Source organism: Podarcis liolepis (assembly GCF_965112155.1).
Source record: "Podarcis liolepis genome assembly, chromosome: 9".
Taxonomy (NCBI): domain Eukaryota; kingdom Metazoa; phylum Chordata; class Lepidosauria; order Squamata; family Lacertidae; genus Podarcis; species Podarcis liolepis.
Genome location: NC_139564.1, coordinates 51,008,547 through 51,034,211, shown reverse-complemented (window position 1 = coordinate 51,034,211; position 25,665 = coordinate 51,008,547). Strand labels below are relative to the sequence as shown.

At 47.3% G+C, this 25,665-nt stretch overlaps 2 protein-coding genes across 3 annotated transcripts in view; one reads left to right on the top strand and one right to left on the bottom strand.

Annotated features, from left to right (window-relative positions):
* The window catches only part of HELT (helt bHLH transcription factor), a 130,572-nt gene that overhangs the window by 36,235 nt on the left and 68,672 nt on the right, over positions 1-25,665 (bottom strand). Inside the window, exon 2 of one of the 2 annotated variants that reach the window (XM_083460173.1) lies at positions 22,396-22,476. The gene's annotated coding sequence lies outside the window, so the exon portion shown is untranslated. Of the gene's footprint in view, positions 1-22,395; positions 22,600-25,665 lie in introns of those variants that run through there. The other variant, XM_083460174.1, reaches the window with a different exon arrangement.
* The window catches only part of ACSL1 (acyl-CoA synthetase long chain family member 1), a 106,037-nt gene that overhangs the window by 16,331 nt on the left and 64,041 nt on the right, over positions 1-25,665 (top strand). The window lies entirely within an intron of this gene.

Below are 25,665 nucleotides of genomic sequence, written 5' to 3'. Positions count from 1 at the left end.
TAATTAAGAGGCTGTGATGGGAGTAAACAGCCTCCCGCCCCCCCCAAGTGTGTGTGGGGAACTGCCCTTGCCTGCTGTGCCCTATACCACCCCCAAATTTGAGGAGGTGGGGGCACTAGGCAGAAAGCCCTTGTGCGGACTTCGGCGCTCCTGGACGCTGTCTCTGATTCGCGCCTCTAGCTGCAGCAACTTCAAAAGAAACAATTAGGAGGAAGCTAATGCACATATTTCAAGGAAGAATGGGGAGTAAAGACTGCTAACCGAAGAGATCTCTGAGAAACAAGACGGGTCGGAGGAACAGGAATAAATCATGAGAAGACACACCAAGGCTCGGTATGTTCGGCAACGGGACTGGATGGGGGGGGGACTTTCCTTTCTTTTCTCTATGTGATTAACCAATAATCCCCCCCACAAGTCACAAGTCAGAAATGCCGTTTAAATGACTTAAGCTGAGGATTTAAGACTGTGTGGAGATAATCTTCTAACCAAAGCATGTTTTAAGGAATCATGGAAAGTATAAGAGCTTTGGAATGACGCAGCAAAAAATAGCGTCGCCATTTTGGCAAGTTCTGTCAAAAGACTTATGTCTGGGAGGAGGAATAGATCTGTTTTCATATTGTGGGTGAGCCTCCTCAGAGGGACTAAAGAAGGCGACAGATTTGCGAGACTGATGATGGAAAGAGTGCTTTTATTTATGAAAGTGATGATATATGGAAACCATCTCGACATGATGATTGGACGAACGGAAAATTCACACAGGATTATAACTGGTGTTTACCTGCTTAAGGACATTATCAGAAGAGATCATAAAGAAAAAAAGAAAAATATACGAACAAGATGAGATGTGAGAACAGCAAGATAGGACTGGATAGAATTATGAACATTATTTGGACATATTTGTGGATATTAACGCAGCAGCAAGAAGATGATTGGAATCCCCTTCAGAACTTGAAATATGGGTCCCCCCAACAAAAAAATTAAAATTCGGCTTTGTAATTCGGAATTTATGTGATGTGATTTGATTTGATTGGTCGGTTAATAAAAATTATTTTTTAAAAAAAGAGATCTCTTGGATCTAGGCATATGCACAACTGAGCATTATGTTTCTCCCCAAGTACCAATGAACTCACCCAGTCAGCTGGTTCATCTGTTTTCTTAATTACTTCTAAGTCCTCCATCCTGTCTAGCTCAGTTTGTAGGAGAGCAAATGGCACTTTCCTGCATCGCTGAATAATGGGCGGCACTGTATTATTAATCTGGATGGAGTCTTCACCTGGTCAAGCAGCCTAATCCAACAAACAAGTCCTGGTATTCTGCTATGAGTGGCCCTTACCCTTGGACAGTATGGCCCTGCAATGCAAAGATGTGTTTTACCAGATTTAGTTTTTCACAGGTTGCGACCCAAGATGGGTGTCATATTCTTGGGTGCAATAAGGAACAACAAGCTGCTGTTCTCTGTTTTGGCCTTATTGACAGACTGGGAGAATCTTTTTCAGATGAGTTCCGTTCCTGTTTAAATGGGATAGATGTCTCATTCACCTGCACAGAGAAGCTCAAGTCCTTTTCACTAGTCTTTATTACCTCTACTACCATCAACATACAACTTGCCATATTTTTCCGTGTATAAAATGAGGGGTTTTTTACTCTAAAATAATGTTTAAAAATGGGGGTCGTCTTATACACTGATAGTGCATGGGGGGGGGGGAGACGGGTGATTGGTTGCAGTCACAAGCAGGAGCTTGTCAGTGGCGATTTTGTGGGTGATTGGTGGCTCCATCAAGTGCTGGTTTGGATTGGCTGCTGCTGCAGTAATTGGTTGGTGATTGGTTGGTGATTGGTGATTGGTGATTGGTTGCTGCGGCAAGGGTTGCTGTGGATTAGCTGTCGCTTTGGGAATTGGGCATGCAGTTCCCCTCTGCTCTTGGTGAGCGGGCAGGTGCATGTTGTCTTCTTTGGCAAAGCGAACCATTGTCAGCGTATGTCATTCGGGTTAGTGATTTTCTGCATTTGCCACCCAAAAAAGCTCAACAACTCTGGGCCATCTCCCCCCATTTTCTTAAATTTGAGTCCCCCAAAATAGTCTTATACACGAAAAAATACGGTATCATCTAAAGTATCTTCAACAGTCTGCACCTGATTTTTCTTTCTTTCTCTGGTTTAGCTACACCTTTTGAAATTATTATGCTTCCCACAGTTCAAACATTATTTTCCAAATGCTCTACAGTGTTTGGGTCCTAGCTGCATTCCACACTTTCCCCATGCTTATTTCTTTTGAATTCCTCCTTTCACAGCTGCTTGTGAGGAAGGCATTTCACCCTTTTGAACTGGCTTCCTTATACTCTATTCCTTAATATGCAGAGTAGGGACAACATATTCACGTGTTTTCAGAGCTGTGTTCTGTGCTTTCACAGTTTCTGGATTCAAGTCCAATGGCAAAGGAATTATCTCACTTCTTCCTTGCTAGTTGTAGTGAAGGGGGATAGAAAAAGATGGCAAGTTCAAAAAGTGCCAATTGTTTGATTGAATCACTATTTCTCCCCAGACCGAGGACTCAGCAACATTGGCAAAGAAAAAGCGCTTTATGCGCGTTATATATACAGTGGTATCTCGGGTTACATATGCTTCAGGTTACATACGCTTCAGGTTACAGACTCTGCTAACCCAGAAATATTACCTCGGGTTAAGAACTTTGCTTCAGGATGAGAACAGAAATCGTGCAGCGGCAGTGCAGCAGCAGCAGAGGCCCCATTAGCTAAAGTGGTGCTCCAGGTTAAGAACAGTTTCAGGTTAAGTACGGACCTCAGGAATGAATTAAGTACTTAACCTGAGGTACCACTGTACATTATAGCACTGTGATACCAAATGGTGCTGTGGAGTTCTGTTTTTGCCAATCTGGTTTTTCATGCAAAGTTTACGACACGTTTAACTGAAACGCTTCTTTGATGTGTCTAGCTCCAGCCCTAGCGCAGGTTACAGAAACTGTAAAGGGCAATCCTTGCTGGTGTCCCTTTTGTTTTTCAAGACATTACTGGAGTGCTCTTTTTCACACATGCGGTTGTCTCTCGGGCGGGTGGGGCATGGTGTATAAAATACAACACTATCTATTTTTTTTAATAAAATGTGGGAAGTTCTTACATCATGTGAATTGCACCCTTGTTGTTTCTCACACTGCTTTGTGGCAAACATCCCTGTAACTAATTGAAACTACTTGGGAAGAGGGCAGGGCTTGAAAGGTCACTGTGGTTTGGTTTTGGTTTTTCGTTAGGTAGAGGCATGTGCACCTACACAGACAGCTAATGCAAGCTGGGGCAGATCCACACTATACATTCAAAGCATATTCAACACGTATGACTCCCCACAAGAAATCATGGGAACTGTAGTTTTCCCTCGAGACATACAATTTTCAGTGATCTTAACAAACCATAGTTCAGGCTTCCTCAACCTCAGCCCTCCAGATGTTTTGAGACTACAATTCCTATCATCCCTGACCACTGCTCCTGCTAGCTAGGGATCATGGGCGTTGTAGGCCAAAAACATCTGGAGGGCCAAGGCCGAGGAAGCCTGCTATAGTTCCCAGGATTTGCTTCGAATGTGCATTGAATGTGCTTTAAAAGTGAGCTCTCAGTTAACCTGCATAGACAGAAGATTCTGCATCCCCAGAACATGTGAGAGTCTGTTTGGGGGAATTTCACCACACCCCAACAAGTATCACCTGGAGAACAGAATACTTGCTGAGATTTCCACCATCATTATCTATGTCTGGAGATTCAGACTTTCCTTTAACGATTATGCAAGTCAATTGACAGGGATTGCTCTCTTGGTTTGTTTGCATGGGGGCGGGGAGGAGGCTGCACCCCCAGAAATAGTGCCTGAGAAGAGATCACCACAATCACAATCCTTCCATGATTGCAACTATTCCTCCCCCTCCCCCAGTCCACGGAAAATGAAGGCTTGGAGAAAAGAGCTTTCAGATTAAGCACAGGTGCACATTGAGAAGTCACTACCAAAATAATAGCATGCAGCTGATTCACATGGAAATCCATGGTGAAGAAACGATGCAATAAATAAAATCAAACTATTATAAAAGCAATCTGAAAATCAGGGAATGAAGGGCCTGAAATGGTGGCATTACTGCAGGGTGGAGCATGTGTTGTGTGTCTCCTGAAGCAAGAAAGAAGAAGCAGCAGTACGAGGAATAATCACTAATTTGGATTGGATCAAGATCTGGGGGGGGGGGGAGTGCACTTTTATAAACAAGTCTGTAAAATATGTGACTTGATTTCATTCCTGCCTAGAAATGTTAATGGAAGTGATATGTACCTGGTGAAGTGCACAAGGATCTCACTATATCACACATGAAACATGAAGCAATTCCTACTGAGTGCTCTGGGCAGACCACCCAAAATTGCATCAATAGTGGGTCCAAGTTCAAATTCTGCCATGACAGCGGCACTTGGGAAATCTAATCCTGACCCTAAGTGCTTTTGCCTCAGTCATGTTGACACAATGTCAGAATTCTTACTTACTGAGAACGTGAACATAATTTGTAACTGCAGACCACGTATACTTACAGAGGAAAGTCAAAATTGAGCAACTCTGCCTTTTACTGTGTACAGTGACTCAGTTTGTTATTTTGAAGTATCAAAGGCAACTCCATTTCTCCGTTTACATACAGTACTTTAGCAACATCACAGCTCTGTGACCTCAAGTTCTACAAATTCTACAATGTATCTAGGCAACAAGTATTCTTGATGCACTACACTTTAAAATCAGCTTTAAACAAGTTTAATTACAATACCTTCCCAGTTAAAGGACCGTAGGAAATACTGTTCTGCAAAAAGGAGAAAGTTCTCTTTACAAACACTTACCGGTATAAAGGTTCCCGCAAACTATAATTCTCTGGGTTCTTTGGGGGCAGAACAAAAACTGTTTAACTGGTTCAAACAGTTATTTTTTTCTTTAAAAAATGTGTAGGGGTACTCTCATTTTCCTACTCATTGAAATACTGCACCTCAATGAAGCCCAACGTAGATTCACAAAATGTTTAGGGTTATGCGTACCCCTGCGTAACCCCAGAAAAAAAGCACTGGGTTCAAGCCCATGTAAGTCTTTAGTGCAAAGTTACCTTTAGCCAAGGGACACGGGTGGCGCTGTGGGTTAAACCACAGAGCCTAGGACTTGCTGATCAGAAAGTCAGCAGTTCAAATCCCCGTGACGGGGTGAGCTCCCTTTGCTCGGTCCCTGCTACTGCCAACCTAGCAGTTCGAAAGCATGTCAAAGTGCAAGTAGATAATTAGGTACCGCTCCGGCGGGAAGGTAAACGGCGTTTCCATGCGCTGCTCTGGTTCGCCAGAAGAGGCTTAGTCATGCTGGCCACATGACCCGGAAGCTGTACGCTGGCTCCCTTGGCCAATAAAGGGAGATGAGCGCCGCAACCCAAGAGTCGGTCACAACTGGACCTAAGGTCAGGGGTCCCTTTACCTTTACCTTTAGCCAACTAGTTCTGAGCCACTGTCAATCAATATGGGACTATACCACAAAGAGCTGCAAATGTCAAGCAAACCTCAATGATATGGAAGGTCTTGGATTTCAGCATCTTTTTCAAAGCTCAACAGTACAGTACTGTAGTCAGTGGGGTGGAATTGGACCAGAACTGCAGTGCTGGGAAACGTAGGTCCAAGCTTTTCTCTCTTTTCCAGATTGAAATCCACATACCACCACAACCCCAAGCTCTGCTGTGAAGCTTCCAGTTCGAAGGGACAATATTGTGCCTATGTTTTCCCTGCCACCCATGAGGCTATTAGCAGTTTGGCAGGATTTTGATAATAAAAAGAGCACAAGGGCAAGAATTATTACCCTATCCCGTGGCCACTGCCACATCCAGACCCCCACCCCATGCTAGCAGCTTCATCAATGCTCTGAAAATGGCGACAGATTCCTAATAAATTACCCTTAGGAATAGTTAAAAGAATAAAAAATAAAATCTTTGTAAGTAGATATCGCTTCTGATTGTTTTCCAATGGGTACACTTTATAGATGAGTAAACAGAGAGGAACCATAGGCAAATAGATATGAAGAGCAATTAAAACTATTAAAATTATCCAATACCTAAAAATGCTCCCCAAGTGACTTTTCCAGTTTCCATAGCACATTATTGGCTCATCTAGAAATAGAACTGTTGAGTGTGCATTTCTCCCAAAGTAATAGCGAAGCTACCTTGCTGTTGCTGTCATATATAGTTAATTCTCAAGGCGATCTAAAATTGCACATATTTTCTGCTTTTACAAAGCCAAATAATCCTGTTATTCAACTTAATGCACTAAGAATTTGCTGATTGTGACATGTAGGCTCCCATCTGATAATAGTTTTGCAACCTCTGAATCAATCATTCTAAATAGCAATGTACATGACATGTTGTAGTCCTTTATCTTTAGGCAGTATTTGACATGAAAAAACTGGCTTAAACTGAAAGGCCCATAATTTGATCTGGAAACCCCTGTACTGTTCCCACTTCAGACCACATGACTGGCTGTACTCTCTCATCAGGAACAGAGAAAATCACTTTGTAGATGGTCAGAAGTGTCATTCTAGCACACAGAAGCTGATGTATTGGACTATTCTGTGGCATCGGGTCTTAAGACACATTGATCAAAACACAAGTGGATATCTATTGGCTTGCAGAGGCTAGATATAGTAGTGGCCATTAGGAGCCATTGTCATCATCAGATCCCAAAAAGAAATGTGTATACTGCCCTTCAACATTAGCGTTGAGGGCAACTTACAAATTAAAACCAATCAAAACATCAACAGAAGTTGAAAGCAACTTAAAAATGTTAGTTTCTGTTTGCCACTGTGCAGCTGCTTAGAGTCACAAGACTCTGTTTACATTCCAGAGACATTCCGTGCTGTTGGAAGTCTCACGGAAGAGAGGAGACGGATGTGACGTTACTGGTTTCCTGTCCCTTTGTTTGTTTCAGTTGCTCTCTGCTCTCACAGAGAGAGGATGATATATTTTCTGTCTATGTAGTTTAGTAATAAAATTCATAGCGATGTAGCCATAAATCACATCCCTTCCGCGTGCTGTTTTGATTCTCTGCCGAATGGGAATGTGCCTGGAGCCTCATCAAAGGCTCAGGTCATTAATCACGTTGGAGGGCGATTCCGGAAGTGGGGCTTTATCAGCTCAGCTGAGCGCAGGTTCCAACAACAAAAAACCAGGCCTAAGTTGGAAAAAACAAAAAGGTACCAGAAAGATCAAATTGATGTGTGCACAAGTGAGCTTCCCTAGGGAAAGGGTATCAGAGATAAGAGCAAAAACCAAAAGTATCCTCTCTCTACCAGTTGCCAGTTGCCTCACTTTTGACACAAAGAGCACTCAGAGGAGACCATCAACCAGAGACCATAGTATATGGGCAGATTCACGTAGGAGCAAGCGTTCCTTCAGGGACCTGAGGCCCCAGCTGTGTAGAATATCATAGGTATTGAGCTGAGCAATTATTTCCCACATATTCAATAAACGTTTTATAATCTTCTTTAAATGTTTAAACAAGTTGCCATTTTTTGATTAGGAGTTCTAGCATAAGAAGGTTTCCTAATATGTCAGAAATTCAACATGATATTGGCACCTATACCAGTGGAGGGTGGTAGGATCAGTGGAGCCTATTTCCCCCTTTTTCTTACTATCACTGCTGCGTGTTGGGCAAGTTTCAACTGCCAGCCCAGTTGGCTTCTGTACAAGGAATAGGGAGGGTCGGCCATCTTGTTCCTCACCTCAGTCAGCAAAAAGTCCTGGCTTCAGAAAGGTCACAAGACGGCAGTTGGTGAAATACAAGGGTTGTGAGCACTCATGCTCCAGTAGACTCTTTCACCCAGAGAGACTGAAATTTTGTAACTTGTCTGGAAAAGAATATTACAGTGCTTGATCTTGAGAAACACATGAATGAAAGAGAAAGAGACGCATGATTCCAGGGAAGGGAGAGAACTGCAGAATCACTTAATTGAGAACTGAGAAAAATAAGCAAATGCAAGGAAAGCTTCTGTGACGTATGGCCATCCAACCTCTGTGTAAAAATCAGCAGTGAAGAAGAGTTCACCACCTTCCAAGGGAGACAGGGAATTCTGGGAAGAATCCACCACCTTGAAGGCCATAGGTGAACAGCTGACAAATGCAACTCTCTTTGTTCCTAACCTTGAACCAATATATTGGGGGCCCTCATCTTTTTGGGGTATATAGTGGAAGCCTGAAAAGAAGGTGGCGTTCTTGTTTATTTTTTAAAGCTGAACAACCAATAAATTTAATTGTTTATATAGTGTCCCACCAAATAACCTGCACACTACCACCTCTATTTTCTTTCCTGTGGGGAATGAGCACAGAGCTTTCAGTCTCACATCTATATTTGCTCCAAGCACAATCGGACACCCGCACCAGAATAATATATTTTTGCCTGGCCACCATAGAAATGTCTCAGTTTATTATCTTGTCAGTTGTTTATCTGAACTATTCCTCAAAACCTTTCTGTTTGGTTTCCTCCAATCAGATGTTTATTGGAATTTAAGGATTCTAACCACATGTTTAGGCTGGCCACTTGCATCCCTATCAGGTCTCCTTGCACCTGCTCCTAATATGTTGTTGTTTGCTGAGTTTCTGTTGCAAGTGATAAGTACTGGCAAGTTTTCTGATCACATACAGTTGGCTTTAGAGTGGCATTCCACTGCCATTCTTTCACGTCCCTGGACAGCCTTATTTATTTATACCTTGCCTTAGTTTCCACTTGCCAAGGTAGTTCTCAGGGTAGCTAACAACGTTCAAAATACACTAAAACAACCAACCATAAAACAACTAAAATAATTTAAAAGCCAAATACACACCACCACCACAACAACAACAAACTAAGAAGCAATGGCACAGAAAATTTAAAGTAGAGTCACCTTAAAATACCAAAAATAATGGAAAGGCCACAAGCCCACCCATGGTCTCTAGTGAAGGATGGACTGTAAATATAAATAATAAACAATAAGCTAACTAAATTGTGGACAGTAAAAGCTAAGGAGAGGGACAAGCACCAGCAGAAAGTTACAGAAAAGGCCCTCACATCCAGTAGAGGTTGTTCCACCATTAGGGTGAATGGGGCACCCAGTTTGGCTTCAGCCAGCCCCCACCCACCTGCCCTCTTACTAACAACCAGCACTGACTTTCACTTCTTTCCTTATTCCCTGCAGAACCCAGCAAGGGAGAGGAAAGGGACAAAACTAGAATGAGTTGACTCTGTTTGACATTGGTTCTGGCTTAGGGTTGTCAGACCTCCAGGCCTGACATAGAGTCTCCTGGCTTGCCTACCTCCCTCACCAGGTTACAGGTGGAGGGCTTGACTCTCTAGGTAGGCAAGAGTAGTTGACGATGCTCATCGGCAGAATTTTCCAGCATTAATGAATAAGTGCATGGTATACACAAAGTTACGGGTTTTTCTCTTGTTGACAGCTGACAAAAAATAGTGATGGCCCATATGATCCTAGTGAAAATGAGCAGTTACCAAAATAAAGCCTGTGTCATTCGCCACAAACATCAGAGTAGGGCAACCACAGCTTCTGTGTTGCTCAGGGAGACCTTCCATTCACCACAGAAGATAGTTCCCCTCAGTTTTAACAGAGTGCCTCACAACTTACACAAGTCAGTTAAAGTCAAGTTGTTAAATACCAAGATTTGCATCATCATCATCATTTTACCTACCCAGCACTCTAAGGTCCCTGGGTGGGTTACAACAATTAAAACACAATATAAAAACAATTTAATCCCCAAAATAAGGTGGGTCCTAAAAATATACATCTCAAGTGTCAAGAGGTGCATCTTTTGCCAGACACAGTTCTGTAGGGATGGAGTTCCACAACTTTAGAGTTTGTATCCAGTTTGTTCAGGTTCTAAATCATTACTAACAGGGCACTTTGTTCTTCATCTACCCATTCAATAATGCTCAAACTGCCTGCCCACCATACATTTAAAGCACATGACTTGTCCCAAAGAATCGTGGGAACTATAGTTTGTTCAGGGTGCAGGGAATGTACCTCAAGGAGGTGCAAACTATAGTTCCTAGGATTTTTAAAGGAAACTATGGCTTTAAATGCTTCTGAATGTACTGTATATGAATGCACTCAGCATCAGTATAAAGAAAGAAAAGTTGCTGCAGGAAGTAGTTTGTCATAAACAGAACCGACCCAGCCATTGGGTGGTGTAAGGCCTCCACCTCAGGTGCCGGAAGCCCCCAAGATGGCATTCCCACTGGTGCCCTGCCTACCCTGCCACCTCTGGTGGTGGTGAAGTGGGCCAAAGTGAGCCCTCTAGTGGGCTAATTTTGGTGACAGGGATTTTTAACTTGCTTCAGCAGTGGAAACCTAAATTTATGAAGTAGAATTAGTGACATGGGAGGTTGACATCTCTGCCAGCATCGTGGCCCAAATCTGCTTCCCTTTTCTAAGTTTTAACCTTAAAAGGAAAATAAAAAAGATGCAATAGATCCTGATTATGGATCTGTCCCATCTACTTTGTTATGCAGTATACTGCTTTCTGAGCACACAAAGTACTCACACATCTCAATAATCTCCCAGGTAGGAAAAAAATGGGCTGAGGGGGGATAGAGCTGTCTTTTCCTCCACATGGCAGTGAAAGAGACGAGGCTTAGAAAGGATGACTTGCTCAATGCCACCCAGTTTGTTGTTAATGGCTGAGGTGACATTGAACTAGGGAAATCTGGCTCTGGATCTCTTAACTTCTAAAGCAAGGATGGGGAAGCTTTTTCATCCCCTTCTGGGCAAACTTTTGGGGGCCGCATTCAGTGGTGATCAGGGCCCGAGGGAAAAGTGAGCAGAGCAAGGAATGTTATGTTTACCTTTGTACAGCAGGTACACACCCTCTGCACACACACACACACACACACACACACACACACACACACTCCCCCCACTCCATCCTTCATCTAGACAAGCACCAGGCAGCCCTAAAAAAACCCCCACAAAGTAGTTCCCATGAGGAGCGTGGCCTAGGGAGAGCCCCAAGGGACAGATGGAGAGGTCAAGAAGGTCACAATTGTCCCCCAGACCTGAGGTTCCCCACCCATGGCTGCAGTACACCAGCTCGATCAGGGCAAGTGTTTTTCTTAACTTGTTCTGTGTCAACAAAGCATTATACAATAGGCAAAAATGCAAGCTACATGGCCACAAATAATTCTTTAAATTCTGTGTATTATTTTCATAATACTAGAAAGGACAGCCAGGAATTTATGACTACTGATAATCATCATTAGCTCGGGGATTGGAAAGACTAATTAAAGACTATAAATGGCACATTCCTTCTGAGCACCCTTAGGAAAATTGCACGGATCGAGTAAGTCTGCATTGCTCTGGGGAACTCCTGTCTCCTGGCAGAGGTGGATTTAGGGGAGCATGACCGGTTCAGGTATAGAGCCTTGAGAGCGCTGCAGGGGCGCCTCAACTATGATGTAGAATGGAAAGCAAGAACAGGCAGACAGTGCCGAATTTTGGGGTTGCACAGGGCACCCATTTAAATTTGAGACTCCAAGGTCCACTATTGCTCTTGAGCACGCCGGGGAAAGTAACTTTCTGTTGGACTATTTGCAGAATTCATACTATGCTTGCAATTGTATCTTGCTTTTTTGCAAAGAGCCAGACTGGAGAAGGAGACAGGGACCGCCTGAGTATACCTGTAGGAAGAAGGGTCCTGTTTTCATTAGTACATTCTGAGCTTTTTTCAGGACATGCAGTGCCTTCATTTCAGGCAGTACTTAACTGAGAGATAGCAGGGCTCCAGCGTGCATAGAAGCTATTAACCTCAACAATGCAGACACCAGTTGCCAAAGCCCAGTGCTTCAGGCACTTGGAGTAGTAAGCCAGCAGCTCATGTGGCACAGAATCATAGAATCACAGAATCATAGAAATATAGAGTTGGGAGAGACCACGAGGGCCATCAAGTCCAACCCCCTGCAATGCAGGAATCTTTTGCTCAGTGTGGGTCTTGAAATTAAGAGGTTCATGCCCTACCAACTGAGCTATCCTATGGCAGTTCTCTGGAAGGCAACCAGCTTCCCCTGGTGTGTACTGCTGCACCGGGAAGGAGGATCCCAACACTCTTACCCAAGGGTGATGTGAGGTGGCAGTGGAGATCAGGGAACTGTTATCTCAGGCATATAGCACCACCTAGTACAGGCCACTGCCATAACTGCTCACACTCACACAAAGCATTGCCACCCACCCAGGAACTGTGTTCTCCCAAAGTGCTGAAGTGATAGCTCTTGTACCTACGGTACCACCTTGCAAAAACTTCTGGTAAGGCAATCTTTAGCCCAAAATATCTGGAGGGCACTGGGATCTTGTTTCAGGCCAGGTCCTGGCTAGAGAGGGTCCACAACAATAAATGAATGTTGCTCTGTTGGACATACAGCCCTAAAAAACCCCCCACATTCTTGCTTTCTCAGTCCTATGATAATGAACATTGTGTGAAATTGACTAGCCAAAGAGGCACAGAGACAAATGGATTATTTCCACAGTGAACTGGAGAGTTTATAACTTGTCCCATGCTACATGTCACCAGGACTCATGCAGTGCGTGCTCAAAAGCTGTTTTGTTTACTGTGGTGTTGTGGGAGGAAATTGACAACATGGAAATGCTCAAGTTAGTTTAGCAGATGCTCTTGCCGAGTTCAGCAACCCTTACAGTAACCTCCTGTGTAACAAGCATGGAATGCTGATGCATGTCTGAGGATTCAAAAATAGATCTGTGTGCGCATACAGTTCTGGGAGGCAGGTTAAGGAGAAAGGAATTCAAGGAACAAAAAGAGAAAGGAAGAGTTGCAGAAGTCCTGTCCACTTCTGACCGTTGTGCTTCATTAAAACAAGGAGGGCTAATTCTGAAGGTCTGCTTTGTGTCTTGTTCTCAAAAGCAAACTTGAAGCATTTGTGAAACCATCGTGCTTGGGATTTTTTGTTGCGGTTCCTTTTAAACTCAAGGTCATTTTCAGTGTCCTTGTGAAATATTTCCTGTGGCTTATTTGAAAAACTTTCCCCACATTCCTTTCAAAAAGATACTGCATTTTGCTTTGAGCTTCTCTATAAAAAAAACTTAATAGAAACACGTGGTTGAATTGAGGATACTTAAGAAGTTACTAAGGAACTGGTTGTTTGAACTTAAATATTTGTGGCAGAGCATTCACCTGCAACACCAGAGTAGCAAGTAGCACCAGAGTAACAAGGCCGCTGTACCAGTAGAATTTGTAGAGCTCAGTGTGGAGCAATTGAACATGCGAAGGAAAAAGATGTCTTTCACCTGTAGAGTGCATTCCTGTCAGTGAGCAAAGCCAGAAGTAAAAGTGGGTGGAGTTTGCAGCATTGCATAGACTGGGCCCCTCCATTCAGGTGTGTCATTGAAGGTGTATCCTTCAACGTGGGGTATAAAAAGTTAATGGGATTTAAGCAGGAAGTTACAGGATATGCACTGATTGGAACTGCCTCAGAACTTTGCAGGCATAAACAATTACTGAAAGCAGGATCATATGTGTCAGGGCTGCCGCCCAGTCCCAGCTCACATAGGACCAAGTCAGCCAGCGTTCCGTTTCAAAGAGTCTTTATTGGATTACAGGTTCCATTTCCAAACTGCAACGTGCAGCCCTACTTCTTCTAGGTCAGCACGACGAAGACCCATCTGAGTCTCCGCCTCTAGCGCACCAGCTTAATACCCTAGCCTTGCTCCACCTCCTGCGCCTTTCCTTCCGTCTCTGGGTCCTCCTGCCCCCCTGGGTCTCTCCCTTCCTACTCTCTTCTGACGCGGACCCCCCTGACCCTTCCGCCTCCTTGCGGCGGGCTTTGGGACCCGGTTCACTCTCTGGGCTGCTGACTGCGCCAGCTTCCGTTACATTTGAACTTGGCGCGCACGCCCAACTCTCCACTTTCCTCTTGATCGTTTCCTCGCTCCCCGAGGTGGGCGTGACTACTCCTGACTCATGCCCTCCCTCCTTCTGAAAGTCTCCGGAGCCCGATATCTGGTCCCCTTTCTCCCCGCTGCTCCCGGCTGGGAACGTGGGTCCCGATCTCCAACTGCTGCTTTCTGATCCCTCTCTGGACCCTTCTTCCTGGGGTGTCCCCCTGCTCTCCCCCCTTGCTCTGGCTGCTGGCGCTCCCTTCTGGGAATCCTCGGACTCGCTAGACAGGCTCGGTGATCTCGGGTCGTCATCCCCACTCATCCTTCCTTCGTATTCCTCCCCCTCGCTCTCTGTCTCCTCCCTTCTCTGCGTCTCTGCTCCTGAACCCCTGACATCCATCCCCCCCTCGAAGCCCCCCCTTCCCCCCTCCCCGCTTTCAAGGGTGGTTGGTGGGTGCTCCGTCATCACGGGAGTGAATGTCGGATACAGTTCGCTCCCCGTTGCTGGCCGCCAACTGAAGACCTCCGAGTCTTCCTCCCCGTGTTCGTCAACGGTGGTCTCCTCCGCCTCCATTTCGGTGCCGCCGTGCTCGAAACCAAGGTCCTCCCCGCAAACGTCCATGTCCGTCTCTGCGTCTGTCGCTGGACCTGGTGTCTCCTGCCACTTCCGGCGCCACTGCTCCTCTGGCCGATCGTCCCACCAATACGAGTTGTCGGACCCCGAACCCTCCGGTGACCCCTCTGGGGAACGTGTGCGCGGTGCGGGTTCCCCTTCCGAGTCGAAGCCATGGAACGTGCTGGAAGAAAGCGTGGGCGTGAACAACCAGTCGTCGAAGAAGCCCGCTGGCATAGGTCTGTGTGGGAAAAGGGCATGAAACTCATCCTTGAGCAGGGGTTCCTCCAAGGCGTAGTCCGGCACCCAGCTATTAGTACTGGCCCGGGTGCCCTCCCTTGCTAGCAGATATTCTACTCCGTCTTCCCCCCATCTGGAGTCCAAAATCTCCGTGACTTCGTTGATGGGGTCCTGCTGTGGCAATCTTCCCACCTCCGTCCGCTCCGGAGACTGACTCGGTGCCGTTCCTGGTTCCTGGAACCTGTGCGGTGCCCTGTAGGGAGTGAGCACCGACCTGTGGAACACTGGATGCATCCTGGAACCCTCTGGTAGCACCAGCCGGAAAGCCACCGGGTTGATCTGCGCTTCGACTCGGTATGGACCGAGTTGCTTGTGCCCTAGCTTCCTCTTGGCTAACGATCGGGTCGGCACCGCGTGGACTGCCAACCAGACCCAGTCTCCCACTCGGATCTCCTCGCCAACTCGCCTGTGCTTGTCAGCTTGGACCTTGTATGCGTGCTTCGCCAGCTCCAGCTGCCGTCTGAGTTGATCGTGGACCTCTTGCAACTCAGATGCGAAAGCGTCCGCCGTCTGTGGTTCCCCTCCCCCCACTCTGTCCAGTCCCGGGAAGGTTCTGGGATTCCTCCCATTGTTGGCGAAGAACGGCGTCACCCCTGTGGATACGTGTTTCGTGTTGTTGTAGGCGAATTCGGCGAGCGGCAGGTAATCCACCCACGTCGCAGGCTGTTGATTGGCATAGCATCTCAGGTACTGCTGCATGATGGCATTGACCCTCTCCGCTTGCCCGTTGGTCTGCGGGTGCCTTGCCGATGTCAGGTTGATCTTGACGTTCAGGAAGCCCATCAGCTTTTGCCAGAAATTCGAGATGAACTGGCGTCCGCGGTCGGACAGTATAGACCGCGGCAGCCCGTGCACTTTGAACACGTGATCTATGAACAATTTGGCTGTTTGTTCTGCCGTGGCCACCTTCGCACACGGTATGAAATGTGCCATCTTGGTGAACAAGTCCACCACCACTAGTACAGCTGTCTTGCCTCTCGAGCTGGGTAGATCCGTGACAAAGTCCAGGGCCACTCTCTCCCATGGTTCAAACGGCGTTTGCAGCGGTTCCAGCAGTCCCGCCGGTGGTTTGTGCACCGGCTTGGCCCTCTGGCAGGTGTCGCACCTCGCGACGTAGTCCGCGACTTCCCCCCTCAGTCTGGGCCACCAAAAGTCTCTTGCGACCAATTCCACCGTTTTTTCTGTGCCAAAGTGCCCGGCCGTGGGTGCGTCGTGCAGCTGCTGCAGTACCCGGGCGCGAAGTTCGTCTCCCGGCACGTAGACGGCCCCTTTACGTAAGAGCAAGCCGTCTCGTATCTGGAACTCGTCGCCCTTCGCCGTGCCCTTGTGCACCTCTGCCATCTTCGCCTGCGCGAATGAGTCGTCCGTCAACGCCCGTCGCACCGCATCCAGGTCTACTGTGGCTGAAGCGCACGCCCACGCTGTTGGCGCGAAGATGTGCATGGCCGCCGCTGGCGTCGCCTCTTCGAGGTACTGCGGTTTTCGGGACAGGGCATCCGCCATGATGTTGGTGTCGCCCGGGACGTACTCAATTCGGAAATTGAAGTCAGCAAAGAACTCCGCCCAACGGATCTGCCTCTGGTTCAGGAACCGAGCCGTGCGCCAGTGCTCCAGATTCTTGTGGTCCGTGCAGACCTGCACCGTGTGCTTGGCGCCGATCAGGAAGTGCCTCCACGCCTTGAAAGCTGCATGAATGGCAAGCAGCTCCCTATCCCAGATGGTGTAGTTCTGCTCCGACTTGCTGAGCTTTCTGGAGTAGAACGCCCCCGGCCTCCAGACCCCCTGCGGGTCCTTCTGCAGCAGTACTGCTCCCACTGCTCTATCGGACGCGTCTGTCTCCACCCTCAGCGGTCTGCTGGGGTCGATATGCAGCAGTTGCTCTTCCGACGCGAAGAGACGCTTGAGTGTCTGAAAGGACCGCTCCGCCTGCTCCGTCCAGATGAATTTCTTTTTCTTGGAGCTTAGCGTGTCCGTAATAGCTGCCGTCTGCATCGCGAACCCCTTGATAAACTTGCGATAGAAATTGGCGAATCCGACAAACCTCTGGACCTCTTTCCGGTTGCGCGGGCTCTTCCAATCCAACACCGCACGAACCTTGGCGCTGTCCATGGCTAGCCCCTTGTCCGACAGCTTGTAACCCAAGAAATCCACCTCCGTCGTGTCGAACTGGCACTTCTCCAGTTTGGCGTACAGTCTATGCTGCTGCAGCCTCTTCAGCACCTCCCGAACGTCCTGGTCGTGTGCTTGCTGCGAGTCAGAGAATATCAGGATGTCATCCAGAAAGCAGACGCACTTCTTGTAGAGGAGTCCCGCCAACACGTGATGCATAAAAGCTTGAAAACAGTGAGAACCGTTTTGCAAACCAAACGGCATCACTCTGTATTCGTAGGTGCCCAGAGGCGTGAACATGGCTGTCTTCCACTCATCGCCCTCCCTCATGCGGATGAGATTGTACGCTCCTCGCAGGTCCAACTTGGTGAACACGCGTCCCTTGCGCACCGTCGCCAGCAGGTCGTCAATCCTGGGCATAGGGAAATCGGAGGGCTTGGTCATTCTGTTTAAGAGGCGGTAATCCACGACCAATCTTTTTTGGGGCGTGTCCTTTTTCTTCACGAAGAAAACAGGACTGCCCCCTACTGCGCTGGACTCCCGGATGAAACCGCGCTGCAAATTGTGATCGATGAACTGTTTGAGTTCCTGTAGTTCGTCCTCAGACATGGAATATAGCTTCCCCTTCGGCAGCGTCGCCCCTGGCAGGAGGTCAATCTTGCAGTCATATTGCCTGTGCGGTGGTAGCTTGTCTGCCTCTTTCTCGCAGAAGACCTCCAGAAAGTCCGCGTATTTGTGGGGAACTGCTTGCAACGTTCCCAACTGCAGTTGTGAGTCCTCCTCCTCCCCCTCCTGCCTGGGCAGGATGCAGTGTTCTGCGCAGTAAGAGGAGCCGAAGATCAGCTGTCTCTGGTACCAAGCCAGCGTTGGACTGTGCCTGTCCAGCCAACTCATGCCCAACACAATGGGCGTGTCCGACAGTCGGGTGACATTAAAACTGATGACTTCCCTGTGGTTACCAAGTTGCATCACCATTGGTGGCGTCTGCTTCACCACCTGCCCCCCTAGCAACTCTCTGCCATCCACTGTGACGACTTGCAGGGGCAGAGTGGCAGGCAGCAGCTTTATAGCGTGCTGCTCCACAAAATCCTGTGCTATAAAGTCTGCGTTGCTTCCAGAATCCACAGAAAGCGGCACTTCGATGGTGACTCCATTGGGTAGCTGGAGAGACGCTGTGAGTTGCACTACTGGTTTGGGTGGGAGGGGGTCCGTGGGTTGCAATATCGCTGGGGACTGCTTCACTGATGCGTCTGGCTGGGCCCCAGTGCCTCTGTCTCCAGCCAGACATCGTCGTTTCCCTGCTGGGCTTCGCTGCATTGCGTGGCCACTTTCACCGTTGCGGAGGCTGCAGTGTGCTTGGAGCTCCTCTGGGGACACTCTTTCGCCAAGTGTTGAGGGCTCTCGCATATGTAACACTTCCTGGTCCCTCTAGGAGGTTTAGTCTTGACTGCTGTCGGTGCAGAGGCTCTGCTAGCTGACTGAGCCCTGGCGCCTCCCACTTCCATAGGTTCCACTCCCCCTCCTGGCGGAGGTGTGGATTGCGCACGCGCTGCTTCCCTTGGGACGAAAGAGAAACTTCTCGCTGCTTCGCGCCCTCCACGTCCTTCATCTCTGCACCATGGACGTTCTTCCAGCCTCACCCCCACAGTCAGCGCCCTTTGGACCACCTCCTGCGTGCTTCGGGGCCTCTCCCCCCTCGCAATTTCATCCTTCACAGCAGAGCTGAGACCCTCCCAGAACAGGTCCCTGACTGGGGGCGAGTCCCGGTCCCATTCCAATGCACTGACCAGCGCAAAAAAGCGGGCGTGGTACTGCCGGACGCTCGCCCTCCCTTGTTTCAGTCCATGAATCTCCCGTCGGGCAAGATCCACATCAATGGTAGACAAAAAACATGCATCCATCGCTTTGATAAAGGCATCTGCACTCTGAAGCGCCGGATCTTTATCCCTCCACAAATTGCGCAGCCACGCTTTCGCATCCCCATGCAAATGGGACAGTATAAACCCCACTTTCTCTTCCTCATCTCTAAAGTCTTTTGCCAGCAGTTGCAGTGCGCACATCACATCTGCTCGAAAGTTGGGGTACTGTTGTAAATTCCCATCGAAGTGAGCCACCAGCCCTCCTGCTCTCCGTGCCAACCCAACCCCCTCCGGTCTGGGTCCTGGCTGCCCATGCTTAACCCATGCTTCAAACCTGGCGTGGAGATCTCGGTAGGCGGCTTCTTGGATGCCAGTACCTCCGCATTCAATTGGGTAACTGCCTGTTGCAGCGCTGAAACTTTCTCTGCTTCCGTCATCTTTGCCAACCGTCGTGAGCTTGCTCCCACACACCGATCCCCTCCTCCAGCTGCTTCTGTCTCCGCTGCGAGGTATCAGGTGTCAGAAGCTTGAGAGACGGGTCTTACTGTCAGGGCTGCCGCCCAGTCCCAGCTCACATAGGACCAAGTCAGCCAGCGTTCCGTTTCAAAGAGTCTTTATTGGATTACAGGTTCCATTTCCAAACTGCAACGTGCAGCCCTACTTCTTCTAGGTCAGAACGACGAAGACCCGTCTGAGTCTCCGCCTCTAGCGCACCAGCTTAATACCCTAGCCTTGCTCCACCTCCTGCGCCTTTCCTTCCGTCTCTGGGTCCTCCTGCCCCCCTGGGTCTCTCCCTTCCTACTCTCTTCTGACGCGGACCCCCCTGACCCTTCCGCCTCCTTGCGGCGGGCTTTGGGACCCGGTTCACTCTCTGGGCTGCTGACTGCGCCAGCTTCCATTACATTTGAACTTGGCGCGCGCGCCCAACTCTCCACTTTCCTCTTGATCGTTTCCTCGCTCCCCGAGGTGGGCGTGACTACTCCTGACTCATGCCCTCCCTCCTTCTGAAAGTCTCCGGAGCCCGATATCTGGTCCCCTTTCTCCCCGCTGCTCCCGGCTGGGAACGTGGGTCCCGATCTCCAACTGCTGCTTTCTGATCCCTCTCTGGACCCTTCTTCCTGGGGTGTCCCCCTGCTCTCCCCCCTTGCTCTGGCTGCTGGCGCTCCCTTCTGGGAATCCTCGGACTCGCTAGACAGGCTCGGTGATCTCGGGTCGTCATCCCCACTCATCCTTCCTTCGTATTCCTCCCCCTCGCTCTCTGTCTCCTCCCTTCTCTGCGTCTCTGCTCCTGAACCCCTGACAATATGTGACTACCCTGAAAGCATCATTTGCACAAATAATCAGGAATGTGCAAGAAAAAGAGTTTCCAGAGGGGCCCTTACTGAGCTAACCCCATCTCTCTGCCTCTTCCTTCCTCTCCTCATTATCACACATAGGAGATGGCAGGCAGGATATATGGGGTGCTACCCACCCTGAAGGGATGCGGGTGACGCTGTGGGCCTAGGACTTGCTGATCAGAAGGTCGGTGGTTTGAATCCCCGCAATGGGGTGAGCTCCCGTTGCTCGGTCCCTGCTCCTGCTCACCTAGCAGTTCGAAAGCACGTCAAAGTACAAGTAGATAAATAGGTACCGCTCCGGCGGGAAGGTAAATGGTGTTTCCATGCACTGCTCTGGTTCGCCAGAAGTGGCTTAGTCATGCTGGAACATGCTGGGTCATGCCACATGACCCAGAAACTGTACGCTGGCTCCCTCGGCCAATAAAGCGAGATGAGTGCCACAACCCCAGAGTCAGCCACGACTGGACCTAATGGTCAGGGGTCCCTTTACCTTTACTACCCTCCCTGAATGGAAATGAATGAGGATAAAGTAATCTCTTGCTCCATTTCACTGCATAGGGAGGGAAGCATGTGCCTTTTTTGGAAGAGAGGAGCTCTTATGGATGCTTCTCTAGAGATCAGCAGTTATTTATTTATTTATTTCGTTCCTGCCACCTGGGTTTCCACTTGCTGTTTTGCTTCAGCACTCCCCCATGCTCCAGATAAAGAATGGGCAAGGGGATCCTCTTCCACTGCCATACAAAGTAGCTTATTTCTTAATAAATATATTCTGCAAATTCATTCCTGGAGAAATATTGAACATCAAAGAAACCACAAACACTCTAATCCTAAACACTTATACTGATAAGCAAATCCCATTGACCGCAGTGGTATTTATGCCTGGGATTTTAGTTTCTATGTAACATTTAGTACACAATTGTACCCAGCAAACATTCCGTGGGGCTCACTCCCCATAAAGTATGCCTTAAAGATGTATATATTTATTTCTTTAAAAAGAAATGCTTAATTAAATACCGTATTTTTCGCTCTATAACACGCACCCGACCATAACACGCACGTAGTTTTTGGAGGAGGAAAACAAGAAAAAAAATATTCTAAACGAAACAGTGGATGTATGATTTTTGTGGTTCATGCTGTGGCCACAGACATGTGATCTGACAGTGAGTTTGGAGTAGCCCAATGCAAAAATCCTGAGGATCCATGTGGATCCATGCTTTGTAACCACGTTTTTGTACCACTGCGGCCCCAGGCAACAGTGGGTGCGTGATTTTTTTGGTGCAAGATGTAGCCATGGACATGCTATGTGATCTGATGGTGAATTTGGGGTGACCCAGTGCAAAAATCCTGAGGATCCATGTGGATCTGTGCTTTGTAACCACGTTTTAAGTGGGGAGGACAGGAAAAGCACTCAAGGGACAAGGAGCACGCGTGGGGTGGGTAGAGAACAATGCTGCTAATAATGCAGAAGAGGGGTTTAAGGGGAGAAGAAGCACGCGTGGGGTGGGTGGAGAAGGATGCTGCTAACAATGAAGAAGAGGGGTATAAGGGGAGAAGGCTCCTCTCCCACTTTGCTCCTTTAAAGCAAGCAGGCTCTCTGTCCCTCTCTCCTCCCCACTCAGCGGCTCTTCTCCCGCTTTGCTGTTTCAAAGCGAGCCACAGAGGAGGGAAGGAAGGGGAACCATGGATCCTCTGCTCACGACTGCAGCAGATCCCCCCCCCCCCGCCACCCGCACAGACATTTCCCCTTACTTTCTAGGAGGAAGAAAGTGAGTGTTATGGTGCAAAAAATATGGTACATATGTTTTAATGAAGATATAGATTTAAGTTAGTGCTTTGCCGAAGAAATAATTTCTTCACTCTCTGGATGCAGATAAAACAAAACCCTCCCAAAAATCACAGCGTGTGTGCGGAGAGAAGACATTTCTCTGAACCTGTGGGACTTTTCCCCATTTCCCCCTGCTTTTTAAACACGTTTTGATGTCACTGGATTCTGGGGTTCTTCTTTAGCCAGGCAAAACACAAAACATGTTTGCCTGCTGTTGGACTTCCCATGGTCATCTGGTTAGCTCTCCATACATCTTCCTTCAGGCAGGAGAGGCACTTGCCAGTGTTTAAACACAAACTTTGTTTCTTTTTTCATCACCTTGTTGCTTAAGGCAGATCTGTACCACTAGAAAGAATGTCCACTGAAAACAGACAATGGTATGTGAGGGGAATAAGAGGGGAAGGCCCAAGAACAAGCAGAAATGTTACCCACAGTGGAAGTCCCCAGGCAGGCCGAGTAATCATTGCTAAGTGATGACCAGTGTCGCCATCTTCATGAAGCATCCATATAACCCTGTTAAAAAACACAACACCTTCAGTGTCTTGGATTGGGGACAGGAACTAAGAGGAGCCAATGGCTAAGGAAATGCATGTTAGGAACAAAACTAGAGTCTCAGCAGAAAGTCCTGCAACCAATTTCCAGGTTTGTGTGTGGTTTTCTTTCCTCTGTAGTAGGTTTGCGAGATAAAGAATGCCAGCCAGCTGGTCTCTTGGCCAGCAGCAGAAGCTGACTGGCTCTGGACTCTCTGCACTGAGGGATGAGTCGTACTTAGAGACAGGCTAGCTGGGAGAGCTCAGGTCAAAAGAAGTGCTGAAGCTCAGTGGTAGAGAATATGTTTTCTTTTTATGCAGAAGGTCCCAGGTTCCAATCCCAGGCATCTCTAGATAGGACTGGGAATGCCCCCTTTCTGAACCCTGGAGAACTTCCTGTCAGTGCAGGCAATGCTGAGCTAGAGAGATGAAAGATCTAATTCAGTAGAATACATCTTCCAGTGTTCCTATGATCCCATGCGGTGAGTGCATTCACAGTATTCAGAGACTCCACAGTAGGGATGGGCAAATAGGTCAGTTTCTGATTCTCATTTTCCACCCTTAAATTTGTTTCCCCACACTTCCACATCTGTTTGTGAATTTTTAAAAACTAGTTCTCATAAATAAAGTATCATCTTATTGTGAATTTCTCCTAATATAATTTGGGGGGGGAGTATGCAATATTGCCTAATACAGTGGTACCTCGGGTTACATACACTTCAGGTTACATACGCTTCAGGTTACAAGCTCCACTAACCCAGAAATATTACCTCAGATTAAGAACTTTGCTTCAGGATGAGAACAGAAATTGTGCTCTGGCGGCGCGGCGGCAGCGGGAGGCCCCATTAGCTAAAGTGGTGCTTCAGGTTAAGAACAGTTTCAGGTTGAGAATGGACCTCTGGAACGAATTAAGTACAGTAACCCAAGGTACCACTGTATCCAGAGTTAGATCCTGCATTTAAATTAACAAATAGAAGTGGTAATAGGCATAGGCATAAGTACTGATTTAAGGCTTTCTTGTCATGGGATATTGTTTAATCCTGGACCTTGGTAGGTATCCTTTTAGAAATGAGGCACTGGTTGTTGTTTTTTGGAACATGGAATTGTCTTAGTTATTGGCGTGCATTTATTTTCACTTAGGAAGGCATGCCATGAGTTGCTATACTAGAAAAGCGAAATCCGAAGTAACCTCAATTGGTCTGGGACAACGACAACAACAAAAGAGTGCACCACAAATTGTATAATAATAAAAAGTTAATGTTTTAAACAGAAAATCTCATTAAAAATAAATAAATTATTGCTGGGTCATCCAAAGTTCAGAGCAGCCTTGCTGATTGTGAATATTCAGTGAAACATTGAACTGACGTCAAGGGAGGCTAAGGCTAGATGCCACCTGTGATAGCCCTGCTTCTAATTAAGGCAGCTTTTGCCAACCTGGTGCCCTCCAGGTGTATGGGGCTCAAGCTCCCATCAACATTAATGCATGCACGAGGTTTTTTATTAAAGGTTTAGAACTCCGACTGCTTCTCAGATTGCAGTTTTGCTGTGTAACTTGAGCTGACGTACGTAGGAAATGGAAAAATGTTCCGTTGTAAACAGAGGCTAGACAAACAACAAAAACGCCTGTGGACATGATTTCATTCCATTTGCTCCCGCTATTATCTTATCAGTTTTAAAATGAAACATAAGCTAAACAAATGAAATGCCACTGTTTTTATAAACAGATCTCTTCCATGTAAACTCATGCCACAGGTGCTTTATAGAAACATAGGAGGGCATGCATCTACCCTAAAATGCACAGTGACATACCAGTTTTGAAAATGGGAACCTGAGGCACGGGATTCTTGAATGAGGATAAATGTGAGCATTGTGTGATGAGGCTGTTATAGGTGAATGTTAAGAGGAATGTAAGTTGAATGGTAAATGTGCATAACAACCAGCCATTGTGTACATTCACCAGGCCTCAGTAGGCACTTTAAAAATCCATAGATGCCCATGTTGTGGCAAACATTTCAAGGATAGGAAATGTTTTGCTAGTTCAGCAGCAATTTTAGTGCAAAGTTCTCCCAAAATACACATTTGTACATGCAGTTTTGCCATATATTCACATTTTTGCAAGGCAATGTTTGCTAATACAATCCATTTTATAAACTATTTTCACAAATATATGTATTTCTATACATTTCCTCTAGCATGTGCATTTTTATCCATATTATTTGGCTGAACAACAGCCTTCCTATGATGTTGTGCACTATCCCCAAATTTTGCAAAATTCAGAGAAGTGCAAACTTCAAAGGCTGGCTGGGTTTCTGTTTGTGCATTGTTTCATCTTTCAATGTGACCTCATCAAAGGTGTCCCTTATCCCTGACTGCAGGTGGTTGGTTACCCACTGGCTCTCTTGCTGCAAGGCAGCAGGCTCCTTTAGTGGGCTGCCCAGTACAGAGGTCACTAGAGGTAAGGCAGCTGGTGACTCATTTCCCCACCCCGTTCTCAGTTTCACAGCAGTGACCACCGGCTTATATAGCTTGCATGTTAACTGAACCATGGGAAACTGAGACCCAGTGAAACTGAAAGTAAATGCTACCAAAGCCCTAGGGTGGCGAATGTGCAAGCCTGATCCTTCACTCGTGACTACACAATCGAGGCCTTTCTCTAGCATGGGAAGTTTTTATTGACTCCCACGTTATCCATCCATGTGTTAATCACATATTTAAAATGTGTTGTTGATGAGACTCTAGTTGAAGTTCAACGTGAAAGTTTCTTCACCGATTGAGGCATTGCTGTAAACAAAGTTCAAGCAATGTTCACGTAGGTTTCCAAACAATACTTGAATTGTCTCGTCGTTCTGCAGAATGGCCTTGTCTGAAAAATTTTGTACGAGTTCGTTTGCTTAATGCTTTTCAATGACTGTTGGGTTACTAGCTATCCAGCACATTCAATGCCTCAGGGAAAGTGCCTGAGAATTGGAATGTACAGTAGTCAGTGGAGGAGAAGGATCCTAAGGGGTGGGGTTGGCAGCCAGCTGGCAAAATGCAACTCCACGAAACAAATGTTTCTTTAAAGGAGAAACACACTGTTTGCCTAAGGGTCTTCTCCTCTGTGCTCAACTTGAATATTTTATAAACGTGTATTACACAAAGCACTGTAAGATTCTCATACTCTCTTCCCAAC